At 46.0% G+C, this 27,326-nt stretch overlaps 1 protein-coding gene across 4 annotated transcripts in view; it reads left to right on the top strand.

Annotated features, from left to right (window-relative positions):
• JAZF1 (JAZF zinc finger 1) overlaps nucleotides 1-27,326 on the top strand; it is a 340,318-nt gene that overhangs the window by 159,229 nt on the left and 153,763 nt on the right. Inside the window, exon 1 of one of the 4 annotated variants that reach the window (XM_042920927.1) lies at nucleotides 9,161-9,600. The exons of the other annotated variants lie outside the window; for them this stretch is intronic. The gene's annotated coding sequence lies outside the window, so the exon portion shown is untranslated. Of the gene's footprint in view, nucleotides 1-9,160; nucleotides 9,601-27,326 lie in introns of those variants that run through there. 4 annotated transcript variants of the gene reach the window in all.

Below are 27,326 nucleotides of genomic sequence, written 5' to 3'. Positions count from 1 at the left end.
CTTTGGCCTTCGTTCTTAGAATATTTCATAAGTTTCTGCCAAAGTTTTCTGAATAAGACATGGCCATGTTATTTAACAGTCCAGCATAAAAATGAATGGTTGGTTTTATAGGAGGTAACTTTGACTTGGCAGGACCTTGCAAGCGAGAGAGTCTTATGCTGGGAAAGGGTTTTCCTCCCTGGGGCCATCCTCTAAAAGGATTCAGCAAAGTCCCTTGAATTACTCCAACCCCCACAAGTGAAAAAACGCAAGGAGGGTATTTCAGGAAAATGGATATTAACAGATGATGTTTGCATGATTTTGCTTTGAGTTATGTATATTGTTTTAAATACTTTGCAAAATAATTTTTTCTCTTAATATGTAGAAATAAAGGGGCACCTGGGTGGCTCAGTTGGTTAAGCATCTGACTTTGGCTCAGTCATGATCTCACAGTTCTTGAGTTCGAGCCCTGAGTCGGGCTCTGTGCTGACAGCTCGGAGCCTGGAGCCTGCTTCAGATTTTGTGTCTCTCTCTCTCTCTCCTCCTCCTCCTCCTCCTCCTCCTCCTCCCCTGCTCATGCTCACGCGCTCTCTCTCTCTCAAAAAGAAAATAAACATTAAATTAAAAAAAAAATAAAGAAGCTTGGGGCACCTGGGTGGCTCAGTCAGTTAAGCGTCTGACTTCGGCTCAGGTCATGATCTCAGAGTTCATGGGTTCGAGCCCCGCGTCAGGCTCTGTGCTGACAGCTCAGAGCCTGGAGCCTGTTTCAGATTCTGTGACTCCCTCTCTGCCCCTCCCCTGCTCACGCTCTGTCTCTGTCTCAAAAATAAATAAACATTAAAAATAAATTAAAAAAAAAAAAAAAAAGAAGCTTGACGGCCGCCTGGCTGGCTCAGTCAAAAGGGCACATTGACTCTTCATCTCAGAGTTACAAGTTTGAGCCCTGTGTTGGATGTAGAGGTTATTTAATAAATAAGCTTAATTTTTTTTTTTCAATTGAGCAACTCGTGGGTGTCTGTGTACCCAGAAAACTGTCGGAAATGAAAGCTCTTGTTTTAGATGAAAATTTTCCATTTTATTTTCAAGCAGTACAGTTTTCACTGTTTGTTATCTGTCTCTTCCCAACTGGAATGAAAGGTCCATGATGGCATGGGTTTTTGTCTGTATTTTTAGTTCGCTTCTGCTTCCCCATCACCCTGAGCGATGGCTGGCATTTAATAGACACACTCTACATGTTTGTTGTATGAATGAGTGCTTGCCTAGCATTATTCACCAACACTTGATGGAGTCGTTAAGGCAAAGGAGCCGTTTTCCAATTGAGATGGCAAATCCTGTCATTATTTGTGATAATTACATGCACTGATACTATTACTCTAATATCAAATACTGTATGGACCTTAAGAATACAGCCATAATGTGATTTGTACCATTTTGGAAAGTAGCAGTAACACGGTTAAAGTAGATCCCCAGATAATACTCGAGTGAACTCTTTGGTCCTCGGATTTTTCAAAATCCTTCCACTTAAACTATAATAGTTCTAAGGAACAATCATTTGAGCCTACCCTAGCCTTTTTTCTCGAGAAGGCAACAAGCAATAAAATACCCAAAGGTTAGGAAAAAAAAGGGATGATGATGATTGGGGTAATTTAGATTTGGCTGAATAATGTTACTTTGCAGAGACACATCTGATACTAGGTTGTTGGTTCGTATCGAACTTGGGCCTGTTTTGATGAAGGTCATTTCCAGGGCCTTTGCAGTTCCAGAGACCAGATTTTCCAATAAACCGGCAGATACGGAGGGTAGACAAAATTCCACTGTAATGTCTTTGCGATCATCTGGATTTTATAATGCAATATGCTCAGAAATAGGCTCCCCCCCCCCACTACTCAAAGATTAATTTGCAAGCTGTATTATGCTTGTGCAATCAAGGGCCCACACCCCTTTCTTTCACCTTCACACCCCATACTGTAGGGAAAGAAAACAGGCATTGGGACTGGATCCCAGCCTCCCACTACTTACATGGCATTACCTTGGATGAGTCTTTTGCATTGATGCCCCCTACTTAAGTCCTTCACCATAAGAAGAAAACGCAGTATCTGCTTTGCAGAGTAGTTACCAGGATTAACTGAGATAATGTAAGTACAGAGCCTGTTGTAGAGTAGGTCCTTGAAGACATCTTTGCTGCCTGCCTTCCCCTTTACAGTGTATGGTTTATGTCTCCCTGGATTGAAGTTCTGAGGGAAAAATGTTCTCCCCACCCCCTCCACCTCCATTACCATTTCCCTGTTCTTTTTTCGTTTTTAGATTTATTTATTTAACCAATCTCTACACCTAACGTAGGGCTCAAACTCCCAACCCCGAGATCAAGAGCTGTATGCTCTACCGACCGAGCCAGCCAGGCATCCTGCCATTTTCCTGTTCTTCGGGAGCCCTGGCATGGAGTCAAAGGCAGCGTTTCCTACACTTTTGCATTTCACGGGCCAGTAAAATTTTTATCAAAAAAACTTTATCAACATAGTCATGCTAACTTTCCTTGTGTCAGTAAAAGACTTTAAAAAATGATACCATCTGCTGTCACAAATCGTTTCACAAAAGATAGGATATTTTTATAACCAAACCAGAGTATGACCTGCAAATAAAGAACTGTCCTTGGGGCGCCTGGGTGGCTCGGTCGGTTAAGCATCTGACTTCGGCTCAGGTCATGATCTCGCGGTCCGTGAGTTCGAGCCCCGCGTCGGGCTCTGTGCTGACAGCTCGGAGCCTGGAGCCTGTTTCAGATTCTGTGTCTCCCTCTCTCTCTGACCCTCCCCTATTCATGCTCTGTCTCTCTCTGTCTCAAAAATAAATAAACGTTAAAAAAAAAATTAAAAAAAAAAAAAAAAGAACTGTCCTTGATATGTCTTGTCTCTTACTAGAGATCAGAAACAGAATAGGGACGGGCATTTAGGAACCACTTTTTTCTGGCATCCCACACAAAGAAAGAGGATTTTCTTCTTTCCCATGGAAGCAATACTACTCTCTAAGTGCTCCTTTTGTGGAACAGCCACGGAGACTGGCTTGAGGATGGGGTCCGTAGTCCTGTCCATCCATCCAGGGACAGGAGACAGTCCCCACCACACACACACACATGCACGCGCACACACACACACACACGAACCCACTCAGCTGTTACTACTTAGGGGCCTGAGTCTGTGCTGAGCCCGGGGCTTGGAGACTTTCACCAGCCCTAAATGCTCATAAATTAAAGAGTCTGTTTTGAAACATGGGTAATGGAAAAAGACACACTGGCAAATATGGGGGAAGGTGTGAAACCCATCTGGGGCAGCAAATCAAATCAGTTTCTAACCTGATGCAGTGGAAAACCGAGGTAAAGGGTGGATAGTAAGTCTTGGGGCTTCAGCCACTCTGTAGACATCTCTTTCTAACCAGTCGGCATTAAGGAGCCACTTGTCCCCCTTTCCAATGTCGGTCATTCGGGAAAAAATACTTTATTTGGTTCTGTTCAGTTGAGGGAACATTTGGTAAGTGACTACTAGGTATAGCGTTCTATGTTAAGGGCGGGATACTGGGTCTTTCAAAGCTGGCCCGTTGCCTTGAGAATTATTCTTTTGACAGACGCACAAATGGTACAGGCCACTTGTGTTTGTTTAGGCTTGGAAAAAAAAAAAAGCATTTGTGTGGTGCTGGTCATCATAACACTAATGATATTGACGCTGTGGGTCCGGTTCCCCTACAATGAGATACGTTTTTCAACCTGCATCTCGTGCACGTGTTGGAGGCATTGCAGTCTCTTGAAGGGACCCGGGGCTCCAGCGGAGAAGGAGCCCACAGGGGGGCTCCAAATCAGAACTCTTGTTGGGCCACAAGTGCCACAGACTGTCAGTTTGGTGCCCTGCAGGTGAGAGGTTTTTGTGTCGGTGCCACATTCCCCTTCTCTTATTTTCGTATCCCTCTCTGGCCCTGGTCCGGGACCGAGTCAGAAAACCAGGCTGCCTCTAAGGCTTAGAGCAGGTGGTTGAGGCTAGCTCCAGGCTCCAGAGAAGAATGCTTTTTGTACTGACTTCGTCCTCCCTCGGAGCCCTCTTCCTTAGCTTCCTCTTTAGAAGTATCTTGTTGCTACTGGCAACTGGGTGAGATTGTTAAGCTTGGGGCCAGACCCAACAAAGCCTCCTGACTGGCTGTCATCTAGACCTTAAGCTAGAGGGTAGAAGAAATCCTCATGACCAGGGCGACAGTGAGTTCTGCTTTGTCCTGGCCCGACCCGCTGTACACATTTGGCCTGGCGTGATTATTAATCGTGTCCCCTTTCGCTCTGAGAGGGTGTCCCGGTGGTCTGGACAACAAAGGATCTGATCACTCTACTTGTGAGTCACTGACATATAACCACCCTGCCTTCCTCGTGGGAAGTGTGGTGCCAAAGCTCGGAAGAGTCACCGTGTGCATTTGGCTACAGTAACCCCCGCCCCACCCTGCCTCTCATGAACCTGTAGCTGCTGTGGAAGGCTGGTCTAGAATTGAGGGTTTCAGCAACTTGGCCGGAAAACTTTCCATTTCACACAAGTCCAACATCTGGTGGTGTGAGGGCCATCCAAGACTAAATATACCACCAAACCAGAAATGATGGTCTAGGAGCTGAGGGTATGGTTTCAAAGTAGAATCCTAAACCCCAGATTGGGCTCTCGGCCAATCTGCTCTAACAGACAGTATCCCCCAGCTTGCCAGAGCTAGTGTATTTTCAAATGACCTGTTTTTCTTTTTGAGACATTAAATGGTACAGTAGAATGAGTCGGAGTGTGGACACGCACTCAGATTAGAGCTTGAATATCCTTTTGGTTTTTGTGTTTTGTTTGTAATGTTTACGGGTTCATTTTTGAGCGAGGGAGAGACGCTCTTACTCACCTCTCTGCTCCAGGAGGGCAGGAACACCGTCCGTCTGGTTCCCTTCACCATTACCTCCGGCATCTAGCCCCCTTCCGGACTTATTAACAGACACCCCGAAATTCTTATGAGTGTTTTCTGAGTGAATGAGTAGTTGAAGGCAGGCTAATCATTAAATTCTCTCCCCAGGGGTTAAGTTAGGTCGATAAAGTGGTTCCAAACTTGAAAGTCATACGTGTAATAGGGTTGTGTCTACCAAACAAATTTTATTCTCGCTAATGTGGTGCACGTGATCTCTTGCATCGAGTATTATTTAGATACCAGGAATCTGGACCTTCGGAATTCACTTCTCATTCTTCAGGTAACTTCTTGATGTCCACTCGAAGCTCCAAGTTTCCCTCATGAATAAAAACCAAATTTAAAAAGTGCTTTGAGGGGCACCTGGGTGGCTCAGTCGGTTAAGCGTCCGACTTCGGCTCAGGTCATGATCTCACGGTTCGTGGGTTCGAGCCCCGCGTCGGGCTCCGTGCTGACAGCTCAGAGCCTGGAGCCTGTTTCAGATTCTGTGTTCTCCCTCTCTCTCTGCCCCTCCCCCACTTGCACTCTGTCTCTTTCTGCCTCAAAAATAAATAAACATTAAAAAAAATCTTTTTTAAAGTAAATAAAAAGTGCTTTGAAATTATGGCATTTTCAGAAATAGCTTTTGCAGGAGCTCGGTTGTGTCCGTGATAGCCAAGGCGTGGCAATGGGAATGATTTCAGTGAAACTATCATTCTGTATATTGGGAGAAGGAGGGGAAACTACTAACTTATTAGCAATGCCAACTTATCTCTGAAATCGTAGTGCTTCATGGTCGGACTCAGCTCTTCGTTCATGAAACCCTCTCAAGACCATGGTCCTCTTATCTCCCTTTTGAGCCCCTTACAGACATTTTTGTTTCTACTACTCCTTTTCATAAGCATTAGCGTAGACCGTTATTTATTTCTCCTGTGTGTTGTCACGTATCCTCAGCTAAAGCACAGGCTTTGGGAAAACATGGGTTTCATCTCACGTGTCTTATGATACCTCTTAGTGTCGAGCTCAGCTTTGTGTACTAAATGGGTGCTCAGTAATTTTTTTTTATGAAGAGTGAAATATTAAACAAGATCTTTCAGTTATACTACGTGGAAAGATAAAACTGACCCCATATTAAAGAATATAGCGGGGGCGCCTGGGTGGCTCGGTCGGTTAAGCGTCCGACTTCAGCTCAGGTCACGATCTCGTGGTCCGTGAGTTCGAGCCCCGCGTCGGGCTCTGGGCTGACGGCTCAGAGCCTGGAGCCTGTTTCAGGTTCTGTGTCTCCCTCTCTCTCTGACCCTCCCCTGTTCATGCTCTGTCTCTCTCTGTCTCAAAAATAAATAAACGTTAAAAAAAAAATAAAAAAAGAATATAGCAAAGTGCACAAACTTAGCTGTGCTTTGGATAGTTATGGGTTAACTTTTATTTTCTGTAATCTTCTACATTTCCCCTTTTTTCTACGGTCAAACCATCTTTTTATGATGCACAAAAAGACATGTTATTTTTTATTTTTAAAAGAAGGTACTTTGGGGCCCTTTCTATCATTAGAGCCTTGTTAGGAAAAGATCTGGGGGCTAGATGATCTTATTGTAACATCATTTACCCATGTGTTAGGATGGTTGGGACGAGGTGGTGCTGATTTCATTATTTTGGTGGAAATTTGCAAAGGTTTAGTCTGGAAAAGCAGTTAAGGGCTGGGCCACTGCAGTGTGTTTCTGGAGCTGTGCTTTAGAACTGAGAAGTTACATAATGTGGAGAATAGGACGATAACCTAATTTTCTTAACAAATCCCTTACAACATATTTGTGTGGAGATATTGTGCAATCCTCTCTGCCTTGTCCCAGGCATTTCTTCAGGTCTTTGCGCCTGGATTTCATAGGAAGCGACAGCGAGCAGGTGGGGCTCTGATAGCGATCGTCCTTCATTGAGTCTGTCTCGTGTCTCTCCACTTATTATCTCATTTAATCATCGCAGCAACCAAAGGAGGCAGGTACTGTTCTTTACTCACATTTTACTGATGGGGAACCTGAGACCAGAAGAGCTTGATTCATTTGCCCAAAGTGACCCGTCATAGTGAGGCACCGGCATCCGCTGTGCACAGCCCTCTCTGCTGCATGCGTTGTGACATGTGGCCCGTGCCCTCAGGTAGCCAAAATAACCTCTGGGGAGAGAGGGTACAGAGATGAAAAATCTAGGTGGTGTTGAGTCAGGCAACACCTGGGGAGCACAGAAAAGGCACGAGCTGGTCAGGTGCCTCAGCCCAGTGCTCAGTAACCTCCGTTTCCCCAGCCTAGCCCCGCCCCCCAACTCCTGTCCTTGACCATCATGCGCCCACCGTGCTCGCACACACTCCTGCTTTTGCGGCCATCTCCCTGCACCTGCTGCTCCCTCCAGCTGCTAACAACGATCATTATCATCTGTGTGTCCTTAGTGTGTGCGGAGCCATCACTTGGCACGTTACTGCGTTCTCTCCTCAGAACTATAGTATGAAAGGAGTTAGTGTCCCTGCTTTTCAGATGCGGAAAATGAGGTTTTTGAGCGCTTGGGTAACATGCTCAGATGTGTAGTTAGGAAGTAACGGGCCTAGGAATTGAGTCCTGTTGTTTCTGAATCCCCAGGCCCGTGACTTTAACCACTCTGCTGTAAATGCCTTTATGCCCGTCTTTATTTGCACCAAGCTCTCATCCGAAAACACAGACACTGCACAGAAGCCTTTCCTGGCGTCTCCCATGCCAGAACTCTCCGGGCCCATGCTGGCCTTTCTCCACGTCTCCTTTGCTTTTTTGGTACCGGGACCCACATCTGCCTCCTCTTGGGCCGTGTGCTCTCTGAGAACCCCCAAGCGCTTTGAAGGCAGCTAGACACTCAATACAACGTGGGATTCTGCAGGACGGAGGGATCTGGGCATGCATCCGTGACCGGGTTGCTCCTTGGGTATGGTTGCAAAGAGAAATTTAATTTTGAAATTCCGAAGAACCAGGTTATTTTTCTATTTCCTTCCTTCCTCTCTTAGATCTCATTGGGGAAGGGGAGGGAGGGGTTGGTATTTGAAAGCTCCAGCTGCCATTTTCATTTCACTTTTAAAACAACCGCTAAGTTTTAGGAACTCTCCTACCCGAAATCTCAGGTGCCAGATAAGAACGGCTCAGCCAAGAGTTGCACGTGCTTGAAAACAGTGACATTTATGAGAAATACCAGCACTGACCCAGTCAGAGCCCAAATGCCAATGTCTCCAGCATACGTGTTCCTTGATGCTTGAGCAGCTGCCTTTCCTCACTTCTGTTTCCATGGTGTGAAAACAGCGAGCCTGTGGTTGAAACAACATTTGAAGTTTTTTAAATGCTGCAAAATTGACAGATGGTAGTAATATTAATATGCAGGTCCGTTTTGCTTTGGGGCCACCTAAGTGTCATGATATTTGCAGCCACAAGATGTCAGTATGGTATCAGTCCTGAGTGTCAGAATGCCTACTGGGCTTCCCTCAGTTTATAAATCATAACAGGAAGACACAGTCAAGGCCCTGGGATTGCCTCACCCCTTTCTTTCTGCTGCAGTATTAGCCCACATACTGCCTTTCCTATTAATTTTCCCTGTGCAATTTTCCATTGGCTCACACCTCATCAGGAGGCTTTTCTTAGCCCTCTCTCTAAATTTAAATACTTTCCTAACTCCTACTTAGGTCACAAATAAGCTCAGGAATCCCCCGCCATCCCCCCCCCCCCATTCTGGTGTTCTCAGCGCTTGAAAAAATGTGCAGAAGGATGTAGGTGACAGCGTAGTTTTGTCTCTCATCCGAGGGGGGGTTTTAAGTAGTTCAGGATGGGGGAAAAAATACTGTCGCTAGCGATAGTACCGTTGGGGGTGGGTTTCTCTCTTCTCCCCTCCTTCTCTTTCCACAAAAGCTTAACCTAGAGAGAAAAATGTTAGGAGCTTGTGTAAACGAAACAAGGGAAGCTGGTGCTCAGGGAAGAACACACATGCTGAGGCCCTGGTGTGCTTCTATTAGTCTTCACCGCGAGGTAGGAGGTCTGTTCGCCCCTTTTTTTTCTGAGGAGGAAAGATGGACTTCTGTTTCCGGTAGCCCGTTACCTAGTAACTCGTAAACCGGTGGCACCACCTGGATTTGGACCTGGGTCTGGTTGTCCCCAGAGCCTGTGCCCACCGACAGGCTGATAACATTACCCTTGCTCAATGGTGTGTGTCCTTTGAAAAAAAAAAAAAAAATCGAGGAGGAGCCTTAAGAATCCCCTGCATGCCCTGGACCGCAAATATGTGAAGTCCTGGCTACACAGAAGATACAATGTTGTGAAGAATACAAAGACCCCATTAAATCTGTTTTCTGCTCTCGAGAAGCAAATTAGGTCAAGGAAGGAGACAGGAAAGGGCATGTATACACAGGTCGATAGAAAACAATCAGAGGGCAGTGACATTTCCTTGTCATAGTGGAGGGATGGGAAAGCAGAAGGTGAGCTCCAGTGCAGGGCGAGCTCCGGTCCAGGGCGAGCTCCAGCCCTTCCGCGGGCTCTTTATTAGCTCAGCCTTAAATAAATCTGCTAAATGAAAAGAGTGTTGCTAAGGTGGCCTCTACCCTGACATTCTGTGGTTCTAAAATGGAATAGGAGAAGGGGGACATAATCCAAGCCGGTAGAGGTTGTCACCCATGCATGGCTTTGTAAACCAGACACGGTAAGATTATGCTTAATCCTCTCTTTAGGTGGTCTGGTGCAGGGAGGACAGGTGAGAGCAAGACAGGAGGGCCGGCATGGTATGGCCGGACCGGCTCCAGTTTCCCAGTCCACGGCTTAGATGTGCAGGAGAGCAGATCTGAAGCTTCTGGAAAGATTTGGTAGGGGAAATAGCAGAGCGCTTCTGGAATATAACTTTAGAAGTACTGTGTCAGTGTGAAGAGCTTGGCGAGGATAAACAGAGGAGCCACAAGGATGACTGAACATTTGAAAAATAAGACCTGAGAGGAGAGGTTAGAGAAACAGGGGTTATGTAACCTGGAGCTCCTCAGAGGTGACTTTGGCAGGCTTCTTCGAGAACAGGACTCTCAGTATCTCAGTACAGGGAGCCGTCACTGACCCTGTTTGTCCATATCGAGTGAGGACAGACTCCGGCCGAGCCACGAAAATTTTAGATTTGATCCGCGGGAAAGTCTTCCCTGCGTGGCAGCTGGGAAACATGGACGACATCGTGGAGAGAAGTTTATAGAATTTTCTTTTCTTCCTTTCTTTCAAAAAAAAAAACAGAATACAGTAGGCCCTTTTTCTAATTATCTGGCTGGAGGATAGGCGTAGCCTGTCTCTATAGAATATTTTGTATCTCCTACTGTGAATGTTTGGCCTGAAGGGGACTTGATTGGCCCAGACAATATGAGGTTTCATACAGTACTGAATCGCGGGGCGCCTGGGTGGCTCAGTGGTTAAGCATCTGACTTCAGCTCAGGTCATTATCTCATAGTTGGTGAGTCTGAGCCCCACTTCGGGTAAAACACGAGACCTGGGTGAGCCCTTCTCTCGGCCCCATGTGGTATCGATTCCCGCCCCCCTCTCTCCACCCCTTGCTCACTTGCGCCCTCTCTCTCTCAACAAAAAAATACAGATATAGATATAGATATACTGTGTATAATAATGGTTTCTGGAGAGGATGGCCATATAAATTTTTCTGATCTGCAAACACTTTGGGCAATGAAAGGGGATGCTGTGAATAAAATGACATTGTCCCCAGCAAACAGTAACACGTGGTCACCCTGATTCTGAGGATATCTTGTTAGAGTAATTTTCTTAACATACAAATCTCACGTTGTCTCCTGCTTCTGTGGCTTCCCATGGCACTTACGGTAAAACCCACACTGTGTTCAGTGTGCCACAAGGGCCTGTGCGAGCTGGCTCCCGCCTCTCTCTGGGCCCTGGCCCTGTGCTCAGTTCCTTAAGCACGCTTAGCACATGCCCACCTCCAGGCCTTTGCCCGTGCTGTGCCCTCCACCGGGAGCCTCGCTCTCCCCGTCCCTTTGCCTGGCCGGCTCCTTGTCATCCGTCCCCTTTCTCCAGACAACCTTTCCCACCTCTTTGCTGTCGCTCTCCTCATCCCCCAACCTGCTCCCTTCAAAGAAATGGCCACACGTTGACATTCTTCCCTATTGGTTATCTTTGGCTGTCTTCCACCAAAACGTACACACCATGAGGGCAGGAATCACATCTGGCCAATTCACTGGTGACACGTCAGTGCCGCACTCAGGCGCCCAGGCACCCAGGAAGGGGGTAGGAGTGTGCTCCATCCGTGCGGCCCCTGTGACTCACCACGCGTGACCCCACCGGGACCGATTAATCTCCCGACTTTCCTTTGCAGCCAGAAGTGCTAAGGTTCGAAAATAGGAATCGGCTGCTTTATAGAAATTCTCTCATTCAGCCGAATTGGCCGCACATTTAGAGTACACAGCCCTGGGCTCACAGACGCCCCAAACAGCCCCTGTCCTCGAACGTGGGGTACCTAGCTGGGGCGGCAACACAGAACCGTTAACCAGCTTAAGTAATGGTATATTTGAAGGGCCAGTTAAGAGATCAGAACTGTCCTTCCAGCTTCCCAACCTCCGTTCTAGGTTTCTTCCTGACGTTGTACGCGTAGTTGTGTGTACTCCCTTATTCCCTCATTGGCGTTTTCCCTTCCCGGAATGTGGGCTCCACCCCGAAGGGATTTTCAGGACCCGGCGCATAGTAGGTGTTCAATAAATATTTTGTAGCGAAAGAATGAATGGGGTGAAAGAAAGCAGAGAAACCCTGGCTGCATTTAGGACTTTAATGGGCCCTTTCAGGCTAGGTTGGATCTGACTCCACTGTGGGGTAGAGGGACAACAGCTCAGAGTGGGATAATGGCACAGGTGAGGGGAAAGAGGAGCCAGTAGGTACAAGATGCCGACTTGTGTGGGGTAGAGAACAAACCGGTAAGTTTTCAGTTTTATTTATTGAACTCCCAAATGATGTTCCTTGCCCTCCCCACCGCCCCCCCCCCCCCATCCTCACTCATTTGGTCTGGGCGAGGCCCCAGGCAGAGGTGTCGGGGGAAGGCTGGCCGCCACACACACATTCCTTGGTTTTGGCGCTGGAACAGCCGAGCGAAAATAGCCAGCCTCGGGAACATGTGGGCAGCCGGGAACGTCCGAGATTCCGGGGATTAGAATGCAGTGTACGGGCTCTGCCCAGGCTTCTCGGCCCCCTTTCCCCTGCATTCCCATCCTGGCGGGTTCACCACCTGTTTCTAACTCCTTCGGAGGTTGGAAAACATGAGAACCAGGAGGTTACTTAATTTCTGCAACATCAGGAGCTCTGGCCTGGCATGGAATCATTCCTCAGTTAGAGAGGCCCCTGGGGCAAGGGAAATGGGTTTTACCCCTGACCAGATGCAGTCCGGTGTGAAGCAAAGAAGCTTGGTCTGAAGGCACAGGTGGCCCTCTGCCATCACAGTGCCTTGAAATTCCACCACTCAGTCCACTCCCGTGGGCTCAGGGCTCTCCCCTGCCCTCGCTAAACTGCCACTGCTGTTGGAGGAGTAGCATCCTAAGGCAGCCCTCAGCTAATAGTTGAAGGCATCTAGCTGGACATCGGGTCCAAGAGAATGTGAGTATGACAGAATTTGGAAGAAGGGCGGTCGGTGGGAGAGGCCAGGCAGAGACTGGAGCGGGGGCAGCACCCGGGACCAAGTTCACATCCTCCACGGTTTTCCTCCAGGGATAATCCTGAGGTGTGTGGCGGGTGGTGTCCCCTCCGTGGTGACAGAGCCGGCGGTCCGCAGGGACTCAGACTGAAAGGATCCGAGGCGGCTGTCGGTGAGAGCGTGTGTTTCAGGCCTGCTTCCCGCACAGCGGTTTGTCTAAACAAACAGCAGTCCTTTTCTGGGGGAGAAGGGAGCGTGTGCACATGTAATCTGTACGGTGGCCAGTTGCAAAATATTTTAAGTTAGGGAGTATTTCAAAAATATTTTAAACAAATAGAAAATAATGCAGACACCCACCTGTGTATCTTGCAAATGTCTCGCTCAGGACAGCAGCCCCTAATTTGTTTAAACAGCAACTTTTATTTTAGAATAGTTGTGGATTTTTTCTTTTTCTTTTTTTTTTTTTTAAGATACAGCACACAAGAGCAGGGGAGGGGCAGAGAGAAAGAGAGAATCCAAGCATGTTCCATGCTTAGCTCAGAGCCCAAGGCGGGGCTTGATCCCACAACCCTTGGATCGTGAGCTGAGCCGAAATCAAGAGTCAGACACTCAACCGACTGAGCCACCCAGGCGCCCCAGAATCGTTTTAGATTTACAGACAAATTACAGACGGTATAGAATTCTATATTCCCACACCCAGTATTCCCATATTACTAATATCTCACAATGCTATGTAGTATATTTTGTCACAATGATGAACCAAATTGATAACTAACTGAAGTGCATACTTTATTCATTTTTGTCCCTTTTCTGTGCCAGCGTCCCACATTACGGTTGGTCACTATGTCACTTCATAGAGCCACGATGTTGCCGTGGCCGTATATACATGTAATGTTTTATAGTCATCGCGTGGGTGAGCCCTCCCTCTTTATGCTTCCTTTTGACAGAGGTCATGTTCAGAAGCCAGAGTTTCCTGTTTACTCATGCTCTAGAACTCCTCACAGATTAACTCTTTCACAACCCACACATATTGGGTTTTCTGACCCCCAGATCCATGACCACTAGCTAGGATCCATATCTGATAACTAGATATGGAGGGAGAAGCCCTGGCGGGCTAGGGTCACAATTCCCTTTGTGTCTCTGTTCTGTGGCTCATGTGACTGGAGAGCGGTGGTAAGGGCTGGCGATAATACCTCCTTCCCATTTCTGGGAACCAGTAACCAGTGCGGTTGTGGGAAAACCTAACGCACTGGGCATTTTCTTTATTCCTTACCTTTGTCTCTTAAGAAAGAAATTTCTGAACTGAGAGTAGTTGGAGAGAGAGAGAGTGTTTTAAGTAATTCTAGTACAGCATCTATTTGGGTGGCTATTAGAAGCTTTGGATTTTAAACCACTGTATTTTTACAGCTGTAGAATCTAGTGCTTGAGTTGATTTAACAAGCAGCCGTGGGTTTGTCTCCTGGCCTAAGCCTGCCACTGGTGCTCTGGGAAAACTTGATCTTGGGCCTATTTCTAGGAAAGTGTTCTGTAATTTTTTATTTAAATGCTGATGGCTTTATATTGTTCTTACTGGCTACGCCTTGATTCTGAATGGCAGTGAGCACGTGACAGATGATTCAGATGCTTACGCCTTGAAAATTAAAGCTTGGCCCTTGAATTGGAAGTCCAGAGGGGCGGTTTCCTGGGCCCTGGCCTGTGGCTAGCCATCGGATAGGCTTACAGACCTGCGCCGTCCCTCCACTGTCCTTGGCCACACAATCAGATGCCTGCAACCCGGGTTGTCACGTGTTCCTGTGGGTCCCCGGAGGTTACTAGGCTGCTTTGGTGGTTTTCAGTGCAGTGGTTCTAGAGGTGGGATCCTGAGACCGGCAGCATCTATGCCACCTGGGAACCCTTAGAAATGCCGATTCTCAGGCCCCAGCCCAAAGCTCCAGTATCAGAAAAGCCCTGGGAGTGGGGCCCAGCAGTCTGAGTTGTCCCAGGGCCCTCCCCTTGATCCCGACGCAGACTAAAGTGTGCGAAGTTCCTTTATTGGAGAACCCCATGCTAAATGCCCCTCCTGTCTTTACCCTCACTTTTCTTTTCCAGTCATTGGGCAACCACCTTTTTTTTATCTAATTAATGTGCAGTGAGCAGGCTCTTCGCTGGGTGCCGTGGTTGGCCTGCCTGGGGTGGAGGAATCAAGGGTGAACGAGCCACAGTGCCTGTCCCTGCGGAGCTGGACCACAGGCGTGGTTCGCAGCCCTGGCCGCATATTAGAATCACCTGAGGAGCTTTTAAAAAGCCAGGTGCCTTCACTTAGTGGGTCTTTCATCCCGGATCAATTAAATCGGAAGCTCTGGGCAATAGCCAGGTGTAGACTGCATTATAAAACTCCCCCAGTGAGAAACGCCGGCCCTGTGGGAGAGAAAGCCAGTCAGGCGGTTTCACGCAAGATGGTGAGTATGAGTGTGAGGGTGGTGGGCACCAGAGGGTGAAGTGGGAGCGAATGGAGGGGTCGCTCTCCCCGAGGACTGAGCTGGGGGGGGGGGGGTGATAAGTCTGTGCAAAGCGTTTCTGAAAGTCTTCTTTAAAGGAAAGCTGAAAGAAAGGCAAAAGCGTGGTTTCACTATGGATCCACGAGTGATTTCAAAACGAGTTGGTGGAGGAGAGCCTCAGGAGACAGGCTTCCTTCTACAGTGTTCATCCCGCTGTATACGTCTCAGTTCTCAATGACATTGGACTCCAAGGGGCCTGCGAGGCCACACCCGAGGTGGATGGCATGGCCTTTCGTCCCTCATTCCTTCAGTGGAAATGCCTCTTCAGACTTGGTTTGAAGACCACCTGGACCCCTAGAGCCCACACTTGTGTTTTTAAGAGGAAGCAGCTCAGGGATAGAACCCACGTCCTTCATTGGTCTTCAGTGGGCATCCTATCAACAACACAGTTCTTCCCAAGAATTCTGGCCTTTCTTTCCGCGCTTTTGCTTGAGAGACTTTTTTTTTTTTTTTTTTTTTTTTAAGCGAAGTAAAGGGGATGTTTGTATAATAATTCCTTATTCATGAGTCCCTCCTTTTTTGATTCAGAAGGTCAGGTGGGGAGATTTAATGTGAAATATTAGCTGTCTTTACCAATTGCTGTACCCTGTTACCATGCTGTATGCCAGAAATAGAAGCGACCTGTTTTCAATGACAGATCAAAATTTAGTGCTCTGTTGATGGTCCAGAATGAAGATTTTTTGACACAGCGAATGAAATACATACCAGCGCATTTCTGGTTGTGATTTAGCTGACCAAGTAGTTCAGTTATAATTATATTATTTTTACTCCTGGAGATCATTACTCTGAATGAAAAATGCTTTAGTGTCCAGACTATTAAGACGTGGACGGTGAACATTATTTAAAACAAAATTATTATTTTTTCTTTCTGGACTGTTAAACAGCTTTATGAGCATGTGAAGGCTGGAATATGGTTGTTAGCATTTAAAATTAAAGGAAAACCTGGAAATGTTTTGGTTTCAAAAATAAACTTGATTGTCAGTTACTGTATGCTGCTTTCCAGGTCCTATCTCTTCTCATCTCTTAAGCCCCTGATAATGTAATGGGGAGACACGTCTAGTAAATGTACAGTCGACATAAATCTGAGGACATGAATATTATAAAAGGGCATTGAGGAGAAGGGTTGTGGGGAACAGGCTGGAAGGCGTTTGTGTATCATTTTTTATGAGGGACAATGCTCCTTGGGATTGAAATATCTTTTAATAGTAAGTGTAGGTTTGATCTGATCTCTGGATCACTGTGTTGTTGTTTGTTGCAAATATTTCCCTGGGCTGTGATTACCAAGGTGTTAGAAGAGCTTAAAATGTCCTCTAACCCTCAGGTTTAAAAGGCTCATTGTTTATAAGGGACAAAGATGATGTAAACACCCAACAAACTGAATAGTGTTCTCATTATGATCCTTGCCTGCCTGCCTGTCACATAAGAACACAGAGGCTGACGTTTGTTGTGTTTAGAAATCCTCGAATGAATAAACATTTTAAAGAGACCAAGTAGACGAATGGTACCTCCTCTTTAATCACACCTTTTCATGCAATAAAGTGATTAAATTATTCTGTTGGGCAATGCATTTTAGAACCCAAAAGTTAAAACCTAGACTTCATTAGGACTCGTTGAACTAAATCTGAAATGTAAACTTTCGGGAGGCTCTAATTGAATAGATTTAACCTATATTTATGGAAAGGAGAAATCTCTGGGTGATTCTTTTTTTTTTTTTTTTTTTTTTTTTTTCTCTTCGAGGACCTTTCTTAAACTCTGCAGGTCTCTTGTCTGTTGACTTGATTAATGAATATTTTGCTCACTAAAATTGGCCATTAATTATTTCCTTGGGTTGCAGCAATAATTACATCTTTCAAGTAAAATCTAATTAGCATAATAAGCAGAAAACACCCTGCCAGGTCGATGGGGGATTGTGGGAGCTAGTTCGTCACCGCTAGAGATAGCCGGTTCACCACACGGTAAGCAGTGGTCATGAGCCAGCTCCCAGAAGTTACATTTAGCAGAAATAGACTAGCGCACCCCAGAATGGGAATTTAGATGAAGTAACTCTGTAGACACCATTGTTAGAAAATACTACCTTGTGATATACAAGCGTGATGCTATTAAATAATTAATCCTGTTACCTTTCGTTCATTTGTTGATCTTTTCAGTAATCGGTTCTTGCCAGCCTCCTGGCTAAGTGCTGGGCACAAAGAGAAACAGGATGCAGGCTCTGAAGACGATCAGTCTGTGGGGAACGTAAACATTTGAAAGTGTAATTCATCCTTTGACTAGACGTGTGTGCTGAGGCGAACTCTACCAGGTGGTTTCCCAGAATGCTTTGGAGGGAAAGTACCTTTGTGGTAGGCTTTGGGGGATGAGTCTAAAGATGACAGCAGAAGTGGGGAGGAGGTGTTTGAAGTAGAGGAGTAAGTAGGCCTGTGTTACAAAGTCTTACCAGCAGGCTCCTTCTCTCTCCTTTCACCCTCTAATCTCTTACTGGGGCTTCCCACTGGCGACCCCGACCAGAGGACAGAGTCTGGGGGGACCAGCTCAGGGCACAGAACGGGGCAGAGAAGGGCAGGCAGTGGATCTGGAGAGGTAAACAGGGTAACCTGAACAGCAGGGGTGGGGCGTGAACAAGGTGCCTAAAGAGACTGGGCAGGAGTTGGGAGTTGCTAGAGGGTAGGGAGCATAAACTAAGGAAGAGCAGTTTGGAGCTAAATTGTGAACGATCCTCCATATATTTTAACTAAGTCTTTTATCCCACAAGCAATACAGAGCCACGTGGAGGGGTGGGCTTAAGGCATGATATTGATTCGTAATTTAGCAAGATTAACATTTTCGTAATTACCATTTGGCGCCCATCAGTGGATCCTAAAAGCAATTTAATGGATTGTCCCAACATTTTAAAAGAAGTATTATCCGTTCATTACATGTTGCGTGCAAATGCAGCGTAGTAAAGTTGCGTGATGTTTTGTGAAACTTTTGTATATTTCTGTGCGGGAGGTGTACTGATTATAATTTAAAATCTATGTCCTACTGTATGTTGCAGTGCAGCTATTGAGAAAACCCTGAGCTAGACTGTCGGCTAGAGTGTAGAGGTGGATGAAGGGGAGGAGAGAAGGAGGAACAGGCAGTGTGGCTGTAGATTTCAGCAACTAACATAGTTAAAAAAAAAAAAAAAACACTAGATGTTATCTTGGCATTCCTACTTAAAGCCATTCCTTTTTAAATATCTTTATGATATTGAACCCATATCCAGAGTATTAAACGTCATCTCAGATAAGCCGAGAAAATCCATCAGAGTCTTTCCCTTCCATTTTTTTTTCTGGAGCCCAGCTGATAGTAATGTTTACCAAATCCCCAAAGTCCCCTGAGCCTCTCTGAGGAATCCGATGTCTTGCAAGTTCTTTGATAACGTCTATTTTACTTAAGTATTACAGAGTCTTGTATTTGGCTTGATGTGCGATAAAATCATTTAAATGTGTCTTGGTTTATAAACTGAAGGGCCTTCCTTTTTATCTGCAGAGCAAGTTAATTGATCACACTGTTTCTAGTTAGTCCCAATGGCTTTTAATACGCTCAGCTTGAAAGCTAGCCATTAAGTTCTCAGTCTCTTCTGAAAAAGACCTGTGGCTCTTTGGAAAAGCAATTGGAGAATTTCCTGACTCTTCCAGGAGAAATTAACACAGGTGCCTATGCACACTCTCTCCAAGCTCCAGGGATGGCAAAGAAAGGAAAATGAAATCTAAGTTCTTTATACAAATGACCATGGTCACTATTTTAACATATAGGTCAAGCCTTCTCTTCTCCATACAGTATTTGCCAGAGAGACCAGTAAATATGTGGCCGCACTAGGTTATTCCTGCTGGAGAAGAACTCCAGGGCCACTTTGGGTTGGCAGCTAGAGGCTGGGCCTTGGAGTTTGCGGTAATAGTTCAATTAAAATGCAGGATTCTCACCCCAAGATTGTGAGGGTGTGGTGCACTATCATTCTCTCCATTTCACAGCAGACTAAACGCTGTGGGTTAGAAATAATTCGAACTAGGACTAGAATCTGTGTCTTCTGGTTCTAAGACTGTGTTCTTTAAGATCAGGCACCCAGAGGGGGAACTAAATAGGAGATGCGGGTGTACTAACCGCATTGACGCCTACAGGTTCCAGTTTCCATCAAAATTTGTCCCTGTGTTTCATTGCTTCCAAAGCTTGCCACTGCTTTTATGCAGAGCCTTTCGTTTCTTTTCGTTTCTTTTCGTTTCTTTTCGTTTCTTTTCGTTTCTTTTCGTTTCTTTTCGTTTCTTTTCGTTTCTTTTCGTTTCTTTTCGTTTCTTTTCGTTTCTTTTCGTTTCTTTTCGTTTCCTAGAGCTGCAGGCACAGTTTGCTGTGGGATGGGGCGGCGGCGATGAGAGGGAAAGCCGTGTAGCAATTTAATTTGAGAGGACCAGGTGGTGGTCAGGGTCAATGGCATGCACTTGGAAGTCAGGCCTGAATCTGAGGCTTCGTCACCTAGTTGTGGGACCGGGATCTTTTCTGAGCCTTGAATTTTCCTTTGGGAAAGGGATGGGGGAGAGATTTCCCTTGCAAAGATCTTACGCGGACTGCCCATTGCATATTGGTTCATAGTAGGTATGTGCTAACGGTTATGATACCTTTTATTATCAGTTGTTATCACTACTTAAAAACAGTCGTTCACAAATGTAGTCCACGATGTACACAGTAAATGCTTTCAGACCTGACTGCCCGAAATAATAGTAACAGCTATGATTTATTAAGTACTTAGCATGTACCAGCCACTGTGCTCTGTGCTGTGTATGACTTATCTCTTGTAATCCTTATAATAACCTCATAATGCGTACAAACTATGAGTCACTGTCTTCCATATCAGACAACTTAAACTTGGGCTGAGAAGCTTGCTCAGACGGCACAGTAAGCAGCAAAACTGTGCTCGTAGCTACCACATGATGGTGCCTGTCTAATGCAAGTAAATCTTAAAAAACCAACCAAACAAACAAAAAACAGGAAGTCCACAGTTGCTTCCCAAAAGTCCCTCCACAAAAGCCAAGGAAGCCAGGAGCCATCGGCCAGGTGCCAGGGCCATGCCAGGGGCCCAGATTCACACCATCACAAGATGGATGGGAGTTACACCCAGCACACATCCCCCATCATTATCAAGTAGAATGAAGGGGCCGAGCCTGCATAGAATGGGGAAAAATGAATCCCTGACGACTTCATCACCTTGGTGGCCCATGAGCCTGCGTGCTGCGCTCCTGACTGCAGTCTGGGCACAGAGGCTGCGGTGTTTGGGATCCCATTGCCAGCCAGCCAGGCAGAGCTCCGCCAATCAGACCAGGTCACTAGGTCCAGATCATCAGCTTTGTCTCCGTGCGTGCGTGTTTGTTTATTTAAGGACTGATTTAGCTTCCCTGGAGGATGAGAAGTAAAGAGGGTGATTCCTTTTGGCAAATCCTTGCCTTAACTGGTTTCCAAAATGCAAAGCTAATATGCTTGGTTGTGACCTGGGTTTGTATCTGAGGTGAATAATGACAGTGCAGGAAAACCACACTGGTCGGGCCAATCAGAATTATGGGAAAATCTGAGCTGCAAAATACTTCAAGTGATGCAGTCTTACTAATTTTAGGACCACACTGTGAAGAAAATCAATGACCGCCCCCCCCCCCCCTTCCAAAAAAGGTCCTGGTCAGAAGTCTTACCACAATGCTCTTATGAATAGATGAAAATCACTCACGATTCAAGGATTATTGCTATTTGGTTGGTTGTGATTTGGTTTTAAAAATACTTGAAGATATTAACCTGTCAACATAGTTATTAAGGCTTAACACTTTCTGTATAGAAAGTAAAAGAGGGGAGACCAGAGTCCAAGGAAGTCTGAATTTAAAAGGTTTTACTGGATGTTGGGCTTATTTATAAAACCTTTGAGTCACTTTCAATAATTCATTGCCAGTTTCACAGTTGCCTTTTTAGTTTGGGGAAAAATGCAAACTGTTTGCTTTAATGGCTTTCCCAACCAGTTCTCTATCCCTTTCCTGATTTCTAAGCCATCTCAGAGTCTATGTTAGTGATTTTCAACCCCAGTGACCTATTAGAATCTTTGGAGATGGGTCCTGGGCATCCAAATTTTTTTAAGCTACCCAGGTGATACTAACATGCAGTTCTGGCTGAGAACCATTGGTCTCTAGGTACTTGGTGATACAGAAATGAAACCAAATGATACCAACTTTTTATAGGATCCATAGGCATCAGGTTTCACAACTGTAGCATGGGGGTTTCTTCTCAGCTTAGACCTTTTCCAACTGGCTCACCGCCGTATTCATCCCTGTCATTTCTTTAGAGCCCTTCTCTGTATTTAAATCATAGAACCTATAGAAGTAGTGAGAGATTCCTACACTTAGCAGAAAAGCAAATACTTTTTATACGAGATCATTTTTATTACTGATCAAGAGAAGTGAAATCCTCACGGGTCTTGAGAACTGGGGCCCTTTTTGGGGGTGTGGGGGGAGAGACCTTCAGTGCCCAACACCCAATACTTGCCATATATTTGGCTTTCTGTAAATACCAGCTATTTTAATCTTGATTTCCTAATTGGGACTCACTTCCTTATCAACTTTTTCTCCTGTAGAATCCAAGCTTGTCCTAAATTTACGTTTTGGTCAAGGGAGAGGGAAGGGGGGCGCCTGGGTGGCTCAGTCGGTTAAGCGTCCAACTTCGGCTCAGGTCATGATCTCACGGTTCGTGGGTTCGAGCCCCGCGTCGGGCTCTGTGCTGACAGCTCAGAGCCTGGAGCCTGTTTCAGATTCTGTGTCTCCTTCTCTCTGTGACCCTCCCCCATTCATGCTCTGTCTCTCTCTGTCTCAAAAATAAATAAACGTTAAAAAAAAAATTAAAAAAAAAAAAAGGGAGAAGGAAGGAAATTTCTTCAGGTGCAAACAGGAGAGATGTCCCCGTTGATGTAGGTTTCAGGTGAATGCAATTCATGGCGTGAGAGCTGCCCTTTAAAGAAAAAAAATTTCGGCAGGTGGTGGTGGGATGGGTTGTGGGGGGGAGGGGTGAAGAGGAACAAATGGGAACAGATCTGCATTAATAAATATTCAGACTGAGTCCCACTCTTGTGTCAGTGTTTGTAGGTGGTGTTATTACATGTGGTATTGGGTGATGGGAGTTGTGCCTACTCTCATTTTTCACTTTAATTGCTTGCCTGAAAAGATCCTGACAGCTTCAAAGGTTACTGCTGGTTGCATTGTTCATAACTCAGAAGTAATACGCATGTGCAATTTGCTTCATTATTGCCCACTAATAACCAATTCTGGAGAAAGTCCTAAAGCCACCAACGAAACTATAATTTGACATGACGGTTTCCTCCTCCTTGTTCTCCCATTCTGTATCCCAGTTAGAGAGCCACAGGTGCTGCGTTGATGCAGGTACGATTTTACTCTGATTTTCCTTCCATGAATTTAGTATGAGAAATTCTTAAAGATTTTTTTTTTTTAATCCGAAAAGAAAAGGGGGGAGGGCAGAACAAAAAATATTTAAAGTTTCAGATTAGAACTTCGGGTCCAACAAAACAAACTAGGATTCCTGTTATCTTGTGCTCTGGTTGATTTGGGTTGGCTGCACATAGCTCACGAAAACGTTCCAACATAAATGGCTTAAGTGGAAGAGTTTACTTCTCTCACTTTCAAGAAATCTAGAGGTGGTCGGTCCAGGAGTAGTGTGGGGTTCATGGGATCAGAGCTCCAGACTCCTGCTGTGTTCCTTCCAGCCAGGTTCCCAGGATTCTCTCGAATCCAAAGTAGGTGCAGCAGGAGCTCCAGTTATTCTTCCAGCCAGCGGGAGGGGGAAATTACCCCCCAGAGAAGGGTGCCTGCTTTTAAGGAGGCTTCCCAGACACCTTACGTCCTATTGGCCAGGACTCAGTCAACATGGCTGCTCCCGGAATGCTGGGAAATGTGGGCCTCCACCAGGCAGCGGTGTTCCTGACCACTGTGGAGGAACCACAGAAAATGACTTGGATGGCAGCCAGCAGTTTCTGCCACAGTGTGTGTAAATGATGAGTTCTTAGGTTTCCGAGGCATCAATCTGCCCCTGACTGTAAAATGGAGTTAATCCACAACCGTGCCGAGTTTAATTGCAAAACACTTCATGGGCTGAAAAATTGAGTAGTCGTTACACCTAACACTGCTTATTTAATTCCCCCATTTGCGCCATAGGGCAAAAGTACTATCTTTATCAGGCTTTTACAGATCGAAGAATACTAAGAAGTGAAAGAGGTTTATACAGCTAGTATTGAACTGAGGCGGTTTGACTTGTGTGGGCTCGCGTTAGAATCCTGAGCAACACCAAGAAGGGAGAGCAGGGGTGACTGCAACAGCGAGCCTTAGAGACTCCGGTACCAGATCATGTAAAATACTGGGACTCTGGGCCCTCTGTGACTCAGCACCCCCAACTCCTGCTGCACTTCCTGTGAAAGGTACCAGTTACTCGGTTTCTGGTGCAGTACAACCTCTGGCTTTTCTTTAAACTGGAGAGGATTTCTTTATCCCTGGTAGGTCCTCCGTCAAGGCTTACTGATTAGCTGGCTGAGTTCTGTGATAACCAAGTGTTTAGTCAGAGCTGGGTCTTTACTGTGTATCGTGGTTTCGAGGGACCTGCTCTGGTTCAAGTGCCTGCTGGAATGTGTGGCCGTGTGATGGGATCTTTAGCACTCCGTTTCTGTCTGGCCAGGCTTCTTGGTCCTGCAAAATGTCTCCCCACACATCAGAAGCAGACCTCCCTTTTTTTGTGTCAAACCCTTTTCACTTTCGAATTACTTCCTTGCTTTTGATAACGAGGCGCTCCGATCTATACCATAAGAAAAATTAGGTCTTTCCTTTTCTACTGTCACCAGATCTTATATTTCTGTATTCTGCTTTCTCCTCCATTCTCCACCCCCTCACCCCCCACCCCCCACCCCCCACCGCTTATTCTTCTAAAACACAGACCGTATCGGTTTACACCTTCAGCTGCTCTCACGTTGTCCACAGAATGAAGGCTGAACCCTCCGAGCATTTCAGACCTTGCAGGGTGGGGGCCACATATGAACTGCAAGGAGTTCCAGCCACACTGGATGTCTGGCCAGGCTCTGCTCGTGTTCGTCTGCTCCAACTGTGTTCTATTGACTCACCATTTTTGTGCCTTTTCTGCCTGGAGATTTAGTTCAAAGCTCGCGTAAAATTTTCTTTCAAGAACTTTCTCTGATTCTCAGAGAACCCTGTTTTGTTTCCGCAGCAGTTGGTAGGATTCTCTATACTGGCATACATCACAGTCTGTCTTGGGTTATTATTAACTGTGAATTATGTCATTTTTCTTGCTCAGTTGTGAATCGACTGACTTAGGATGTCCTTTGAGCAGCTAGCATAGGGCAGGAGTTCAGCATGTATTTCTTGAAATGAATTCCGTTTCTTTGTTTCCATAAAGAGCTCTTCTCCAAGTTCAAATAATCTCTGGTATCCTTCTTTTGCACCTTCTTAATAGCCTTCTGGCCTCCTGATTCAGACAACAGAAATTAACAGAAATTATCATCCACAGGGAACAGAGGGGCCACCATTCCATTTCTTATAATATCCGTGTGGTTCTCGGCATTGACACTATTGACATTTTAGGCCAGATGATTCTTCGTTGGGGGGAGGGAGAAAAGGGGGGTGTTGTCCTATGGTGCGCATCGTAGGATGTTTGAGCAGCATCCTTGGCTTCCACCCACTAGATACCAGTAGCACCCCCCACCCCGACCCCCTTGTCTCCAGGGGAGACATTACCAAACACCCCTGTGGTGGACAGAACCCCTGTTCCAGAATCTCTCCGTAAATGTCCTATAACTAATGAATATGGCTCTTCAGCCCCGCTGCCTTTCCATAGTACCCATAGACTTCTTGCCTGTGCCTTCTGCTTCGAACTCCATGCCAATTTTATAGATCCCCTAACCTTACCCATGAATGACTCCCTCCCCTCAAAACCCAAGGCCATTCGTAAGTGAGGCCTTCCCACGTCAGCCCTATCTGCACTGTTCTAACTTGGCATCCCTTTGGAGCCCTCTGAATATTGTAGGTACAGTTTTCACATTATCTGTATATACTGGCACAGGCATTTGTGTGTGGCTCTGTGTTCCTCTCCCGTCTGACTCTACTGGTCGAATTGTCTGAGCTGGGTGCTTCTATTTGGGTCTTTTGTCTTCTGCATGTCCAAGGCATGCGTTTATGTGTTCAGCGTACATCATAATGAACAGTGATTGTTTACAGAGCAGTGGGCTTAATGATGTGTGGCCTCTAAGGTCCGGTCCCCTAAGGGGAGCGTCCGTTTTGATGGGAAGTTAAGCAGATTTACACATACATATAGTACACCCAATGGTAGAGGTAGCATATAGGCTGACGCCTTGGAGAATGGGTAGGGTCTCCTTTGGCAAATAATTTTAAACAAAGGGAATGGAGGGGTCTTTCCATAAACGGAGAGTTCCCTCCCAGCCCCGAAGACAGGACTTCAGAGCCTCATTCTCCCTGCTTTTTCTTTTGTCACCTAGCCTTACCCATCAGCAGCTGTCTTCTCTTGCAGATACCTGCTTATTAAAGGCTCTTCCATTTTCCGGGAGTGACATAGATGCTCCTTGATGGTCTTTTGTGTAGCATACTACTTGGATCCAACATCAGGCTCATTTCTGGGGAAAGTAGGCCTGTATCTTTATGTGTGCATGCACACATGCACGGTACTCAGTTTTGGCCTTACTCTTGCTTGAAAGAATTTTATTGCGTAATCCCAGCACCTTAGTCTCCGGGGCTGCTGGGTACAGAAGTGTAGGTTGTGTACTTCACAGGCATACGCGACAGCCATGATGGTCTCCGGCAGGCCCTCTTGTCACAGGTAACAAGGTGAAAGCTTGGGTAGATAGATAACCCTCTGTCACCGTCAAAGAGTACGGAATGATAGTGTCATAGATATAAGGCCTACATGTCTCATACTTAGGGAAAACTAGCTCTGACTCTCAAGCAGTCTTCAATGACATTGATAAAGCGTTAGAAAGCATCCCAGTCAGGACTATTTCTAATAACCTGAACCCTCTGGCCATGCCAGGAGCTGGGAGGGCTGCAACATGCCATGTTTGTTTATGAATCAGCCTTCTAGAGCATTGTCTCAGTGGTTCTTGGATGAATAATGTTTACCCACTCACTTGGAGAGGAAAACTCCAGCTACAAACGTGTACATGAACGCTTTTTTTTAATAGGTGGTATTACTGTGCTGCACAGCGGCCCTGACTTTCAGATATTTAACTCATAAAGTTTACAGCAACACTTAACTGCATCTGGATTTCACATTGAATTTAGGAAGGCAAGAATCTCACTGTAATTTCCACTGACTGCCCTGTAATGGAAATTATGGCTTAGGAAAAGTTTCAAATGACGTGTCTATAAACTGAGGAAAAGTTGATCCATTCAGAGGCTGGTTATGTGCATTGTAGGGTTGTTTGTGTGTGTGTGTGTGTGTGTGTGTGTGTGTGTGTTTGGTTTTTTTGAAAGGACCATTTCCAACCAGAAAGAAATATTTATTTCAGCAGCTGAAGCAAACGAGCCGTGAATTAAAAGTTGGTCTTTGTAAATTGTTGGATCATCAAAATCGGTGCTGAAAGTGGTGCGAATGTTAAAATCGAACTGTGCTGGGCTTTTGAGAAAGCTAGAAAGATGGTCTGCCTGGAGTCCAGTGTTACAACTGGATAGTAGCAATGCGTTGACTTCCGAGGAGGAGTGGCATTGTTGATGGTCAGAATACCCGCCTAATGGGACTCAGCACGTAGGTCTTCTGGTCCTTGCCCTGCCATTAACTGGGTCTGTGCGAGTAGGTATGTCACAGGACCTCCCAAGTCTTGCCCTTGCTCCTGTCTCCATATCTCCCCACCCCCCCCTACTGTTTGGTTTGGTATCTCCCATTCATCTTCATGACTTTCACCCAAATGTCCAATGGCCATTCCTTGACTATTCTTGGCTCCTATCTAAGACCGAGGCAATAAAAAGCTGATAAGAGGCTCTGGATGGAGACATGGATGAGGCTCACTGAGCATGGGCTTAACTGCAGGGGGGATCATTTAATTCGAGAATTGCCGGATGTCAGCATCTGGTGGTCTCTTCTCTGAGCCCACTTAATCAGAGGACTCCACCAGCCAGCTGCTGGGGTGGTTTGGGAGCAACAGGGTAGGCCTGTTTCTAC

The sequence above is a fragment of the Panthera leo genome, chromosome A2 (assembly GCF_018350215.1).
Source record: "Panthera leo isolate Ple1 chromosome A2, P.leo_Ple1_pat1.1, whole genome shotgun sequence".
Lineage (NCBI taxonomy): Eukaryota > Metazoa > Chordata > Mammalia > Carnivora > Felidae > Panthera > Panthera leo.
The sequence above is the reverse complement of the archived record's forward strand: the minus strand, read 5'-3'. Positions and strand labels throughout refer to the sequence as shown.